The sequence below is a fragment of the Aethalodelphis obliquidens genome, unplaced genomic scaffold, assembly GCF_003676395.1.
Source record: "Aethalodelphis obliquidens isolate GAN/ISIS:26980383/991018 unplaced genomic scaffold, ASM367639v1 scaffold26, whole genome shotgun sequence".
In the NCBI taxonomy this organism is placed as follows: Eukaryota; Metazoa; Chordata; class Mammalia; order Artiodactyla; family Delphinidae; genus Aethalodelphis; species Aethalodelphis obliquidens.
The window spans coordinates 15,683,459-15,689,367 of NW_020837970.1; the positions used below are offsets into that span (position 1 = coordinate 15,683,459).

At 40.5% G+C, this 5,909-nt stretch overlaps 1 pseudogene; it reads right to left on the reverse strand.

The window, feature by feature from the left end:
- Positions 1–251: 251 nt before the first annotated feature.
- Positions 252–658, reverse strand: LOC113629327 (60S acidic ribosomal protein P1 pseudogene; annotated as a pseudogene).
- Positions 659–5,909: the final 5,251 nt, after the last annotated feature.

Here is a 5,909-nt window from a genome sequence, read left to right on the forward strand (position 1 = left end):
AGTAATGTCCTTATTTTCATTTCTGATTTTAGTTATTTGAATCTTCTCATTCTCCTTCTGTGTCATTCTAGCTAAAGGTTTGTCAATTTTGTTGATTTTTTCAGAGGACTAACTTTATTTTCATCGATTCTATTTTCCTATTCTCTAAGTCTGTTATCTTCACTCTAATATTTATTATTTCCTTCCTCCTTTTAGCTTTGTGTTGACCGTGTTCTCCTTTTTCTAGTTCTTTAAGGTGTAATTTTATTTTTAAGAGTTCAGCTTTTTATTGAACATGTTACTGAAGAGGTTTAGTCAAAAAGACCAAAGCCCATGTCATCATCAGACTCTTCAGATTCTTCTTTCTTTTATTCCACTTACTCTACTCAGCTGGGGCAGCAGTGGTGGAGGGGGAAGGACCTCCTGCTAGTGCAGCACCAGCTGCTGGGGCAGGTCCACCTGCCCCCACATTGCAGATGAGGCTCCCGATGTTGACATTGGCCAAAGCCTTTGAAAACAAGCCTGGCCAGAAAGGTTCAACATTTACACCAGCTGCTTTAATGAGGACATTGATCTTATCCTCTGTGACCGTCACCTCATCGTCGTGCAGGATGAGGGCTGAGTAGATGCAGGCGAGCTCCGAGACGGAGGCCATGGTGCGGGCCAGTGCTAGGCAGGGGCTGCCAGGCGCAGTGCTAGTCGCCGGATGAAGTGAGGGCCTCACCCCAATGCAGCCTTAGCTTCCTTGGAAGGACCGAGCACCTTAGCGGCAGCTGAGGAAAGGGCTAAGGTGTAATGTTAAATAATTATTATTATTTTTTATTTTTTGGCTGCATCACGCGGCATGTGGGATCCTAGTTCCCCGATCAGGGGTGGAACCCGTGTTCCCTGCATTGGAAGCACGGGCACCAGGGAAGCCCCTAAATTATTTATTCCAGATGTTTCTTTTTCTTTTTTTATTAATTAATTAATTTTTATTTTTGGCTGCGTTGGGTCTTTGTTGCTGCGCACGGGCTTTGTCTAGTTGTGGCGAGCAGGGGCTACTCTTTGTTGTGGTGTGCAGGCTTCTCATTGCGGTGGCTTCTCTTTGTTGCGGAGCATGGGCTCTAGGTGTGCGGGCTTCAGTAGTTGTGGCACACAGACTCAGTAGTTGTAGCTCGCAGGCTTTAGAGCGCAAGCTCAGTAGCCGTGGTGCATGGGCTCAGTTGCTCCACAGCATGTGGGATCCGTCCAGACCAGGGCTCAAACCCACGTTCCCTGCACTGGCAGGTGGACCCTCAACCACTGCGCCACCAGGGAAGTCCTCTTCTTTTTAATGCAGGCATTTACTGCTATAAATTTCCCTCTCAGCACTGCTTTCATGGCATCCAAGACATTTTGGTATATTGTATGTTCATTTTCATTCGTCTCTAAGTATTTTTTACTTTCCCTTGTAATTTCTTCTTTGATCCATTGGTTGTTTGAAAGTGCATAGTATAATTTCCCCATATTGGTGAATTTTCCAGTTTTACTTCTGTTATTGATTTCTTGTTCTTTTCTATTGTGTTTGGAGATAATATTTTGAATGATTTCAATCTTTTAAAACTTACTGAGACTTTTTTTTTGTGGACTGATATATTGTCTACTTTGGTGAGTGTTCTATGTGCACTTGAGAAGAACAGGTATTTTGCTGTTGTTGGGTGGAATATCCTATATATGTCTGTTAGGTCTAGTTTGATTATAGTGTTGTTCAAGTTTCTTTCTGTTCTATTTCCTTATTAATCTTCTATTTAGATGCTTAATACATTATTGAAAGTGGGATATTGCAGTCTCTATTATTATTCATTCTATTCCTTCAACATTTTCACCATATATTTGGGAGCTCTGGTATTTTGTGTGTATATATTTATAATTGTTATATCTTCTTGATGAATTGACCCTTTTGTGAATATATGTTCTGCTTTTTCTCTTGTAACAGTTTTTCAATTAAAGTCTATTTTATCTGATAGCAGATAGCGGCCCACATTTCTTTTGGTTACTGTTTGCATGGAATATCTTTTTATATTCTTTTACTTTCAACATATGTATGCCTTTAGATCTAAAGTGAATCTTTTTTGACAGCATATAATTGGATCCTGTTTGTTTGTTTTCACTCATTCTACCAATCTCTGCATTTTGGTTGGAGAATATAATCCACTTACATTTAAAGCAATTACTGATAAGGAAGGACTTACTTCTGCTATTTTGCTATTTTCTGTATGTCTAATATCTTTTTGTCTCTTATTCCCTCTACTACTCTTTTCTTTTGTGTTTAGTTGATTTTTGTAGTGAACTTTTTTGATTCACTTCTAATTTCCCTTTGTGTATAATTTTTAGATATTTTCTTAGTAGTTATAAAAGGGATTACATATAACATATTAAATTTATAATGATCTAGTTTAAATTGATACCAACTTCAACAGCATACAAAAACTCTGCTCTTATAGAGCTCTGTCTTCATCCCTTTATGTTAATGTTGTTACAAATCACATCTTTATACACTGTGTGCTCAATAATAGATTTATAGTTTTTAAAATGCATTTTCTTTTAATCATGTAGGAAATAAAAAGTGGAGTTAGAAACTAAAACTACAGTAATGCTGGCTTTCATGATTACCCATGTAGTTACTTATACTGGAGACCTATGTTTCTTTTTTTTTTTTTTTTGGTACGCAGGCCTCTCACTGTTGTGGCCTCTCCCATTGTGGAGCACAGGCTCTGGAGGCGCAGGCTCAGCAGTCATGGCTCACGGACCCAGCCGCTCCACGGCATGTGGGATCATCCCAGACCGGGACACGAACCCACGTCCCCTGCATCAGCAGGCGGACTCTCAACCACTGTGCCACCAGGGAAGCCCCCTATATTTCTTCATACAGCTTTGTGTTACTAACAACTGTCCTTTTATTTCAACTTGAAAGACTCCCTTTAGCATTTCTTGTTGGTCACATGTACTGATAAGGAATTCCCTCAGCTTTTATCTGTGAATACCTTAATTTCTCCCTCATTTTTGAAGGATAATTTTGCCACACGTAGAATTCTCGATTAACAGCTCTTTTTCTTTCAGTACTTAATTATGTCATCCCACTGCCTTTGGCTCCATGGTTTCTTCTAAGAAATAGGCTGCTAATCTTATTCAGGATCTATTGTACATAATAAGTCACTTCTCTCTTGCTGCTTTTAAGATTCTCTCTTTGTCTTTCAACAGTTTGATTATGTCTCAGTGTCTTAATCTGTTGGGCTGCTATAACAGAATGCCATAGATTACATGGCTTAGAAACAACAGAAATTTATTTCTCACAGTTCTGGAGGCTGGGAAGTCCAAGATCACGGTGCTGGCAGATTCACTCTCTGGTGAGAGTCTGCTTCTGGTTCATAGACAGCCATCTTCTCACTGTGTCCTCACATGGCAGAAGAGGCAAGAGAGTTCTCAGAGTTCTCTTTTATAAAGGCATTAATCCCATTCATGAGGGAAAAGCTCTCATGACCTAATCACCTACCATAGGCCCCACCTCCTAATACCATCACATTGGGGGTTAGGATTTCAACATGAATTTGGAGAAGGTGGGGACACAAACATTCATTCTATAGCACTTAGTATGGATCTCTTTGAGTTTATCATACCTGGAGGTCATTGAGCTTCTTGGATATGAAGATCCATGTCTTTAATAAAATTTGGCGAGTATTCAGCCATTATTTCTTCAAATATTCTTTCTACTTCTTTCTTTTTCTCACATCCTACTAGGACTCCCAAAATGTGTGTATTGGTACATTTGATGGTGTCCCATGGGTCCATTAGGCTTTGTTCACTTTCCTTTATACTTTTTATTTCTGTTCTTCAGACTTTTATAATTTCGATAATCTTTTCTTCAGGTTCATTAATTCTTCTGCCTGTTCAGAGCTGTTGAACCTCTCTAGTGAATTTCTCATTTAAGTATCGTACCTTTCAGCTCCAGAATTTCTGTTTGGTTCCTTTTCATAATTTGTATCTCTTTATTGGTATTCTCATTTTGTTCTTTATTTTCCTACTTTCTTTTAGTTCTTTGACCATGGTTTCCTTTAGCTCTCTGATCATATTAAAGATAATTGATATAAAGTCTATGTCTTTTTGTCCAATGCCTGGATTTACTGCTTCTTTGTATGTCTTGTGACTTTTGTTGAAAACTGAACATTTGAATATTACAATGTGGAAACTTTGGAAATTAAATCTCCTCTTCCCCAGGATTTGCCATTTTGGATTGTCTCTTTGAAGCTTCAGTCACCTATGGTTTAGTGACTTTTCCAAATTATTTTTTCAAAGATTATATTCCTTGCCATGTTTTGTTGTTGAAGTCTACATTCCTTTAGCTTATGGTTAGCTAGTGTTTTGACAGAGATTTCCTTGAATATTAGGAGCTAAAAACAAACAAACAAACAAACAAGCAAACCACCTCTCCTAGTCTTCACAGATTAGCTCTGTGCTGGGGCAAGCTGTTTAGCCTTAGCCTTCGCTTCTTGCTTGTACCAATTCTAGAAATTAGCCAGAAGTGAAGGTTTAGGATCTTCTCAGGTCTTTTCTAAGTATGTGTGTGATTTTCTAAATTCCCCAACATACTTAGAAACTTCCCTTCTTTGGCCAGCTTGCCACCATCATCTTGGATCCTCCACATCTACTCCACAACTCTTTTGTTTTTAGCTGCCTACTTCAACCCAAAATTCCAGCACCTTCCAGCTCTCCAACCCAATTCTACATCAAGCTCTGAGTCCTTCACAGGTCAAAATGCATCAAGAGACCCTGATAAATATTTGTCAGTCTCCTCAGGGTCTGTGTTTAGCAGCACAAAGAACTGGCAGTAGCTTTGGCTCTGTAGATTTTGGGGGGTTTTTGGTTTTTAATATAATTATTTTAGGCAGAGTACCTCTCCCACTATGGAAAGAGAATTTTCCTTCTCTGTGGAGCGTGTTCCATGAGTCATGGGAAGGGCCTGGTCTCCCATTTGCATCTCTAACTGTAGCAGGGGTGAGCAACTTTACCATTTCAACATCGGCTAGAAAACTAATACTAAATTAGCCCACTCAGGAGCAAAGGCAGGGTTTACTGCCAAATACCTCGGCTGCTCTGGACATCTCTGTGTTCTTGCTTTGAAGGAATGACTAGGAGTCTGGAGGCAGGCTTCTGGATTTGTCTCTACTAGAGTGGGTTGGGGTTCCTTACATCCTTATTCAGCTCTGCAGGAGTGAGCTGAGCAGGCAACTAACCCCGGTGGCCAGTTCCATTGACTGGGCTTCCTCAGTCCTGGGTACTTTGTCCCTATGTAGGTGGCAGGAGATGGGGATAGGGCCAAACTTCTTACAAACTTCCCAGCGGTCACTGACATTTCTTGAAGGAGGCAGGGGTTGTCAGATGAGTTTTCTGGTCTGGGTCACCAAGACGGGGTCTGGAGGATGTGTCAACCAGTAGCCTTTGGGCTTCACTTTCAGTCACAAAACAGCCTCCCCTGCCCAGGTTTCATAGATCTGTTCCCGTGTGGTGGTGAAAATCAACGTGACCTTCAGAAAGCCTAAAATATTACAACTTGTGAACACAGGAGGATGCCCTAACCCACCAGCACACAAGAGCATTTTTAAAAAACATTAAAATGTTTTCAACTGCGAAATTTCTTAGACTCTCAGTGTGTTAAAATTGGAGGAGATCTACGAGCTAGGCTGAACCCAGCCCCTCACTTTACAGATGATGAGACAGAGGTCACAAGAGGGGAGGCCTTGCTCAGGGTCACCCTGAAAGCCAGTGGCACAACCAGGACTGCCCCAAGTCCACCCACTGCCCTCACCACCAGTTTGGGGACGAAGGTCCGCACATTCTCCTTTTCTTATTCTTGCTTCTCCTCAGAGCTCATCTTTTGTTTTTTTGTTTTTTGTTTTTTTGTTTTTTTTTGC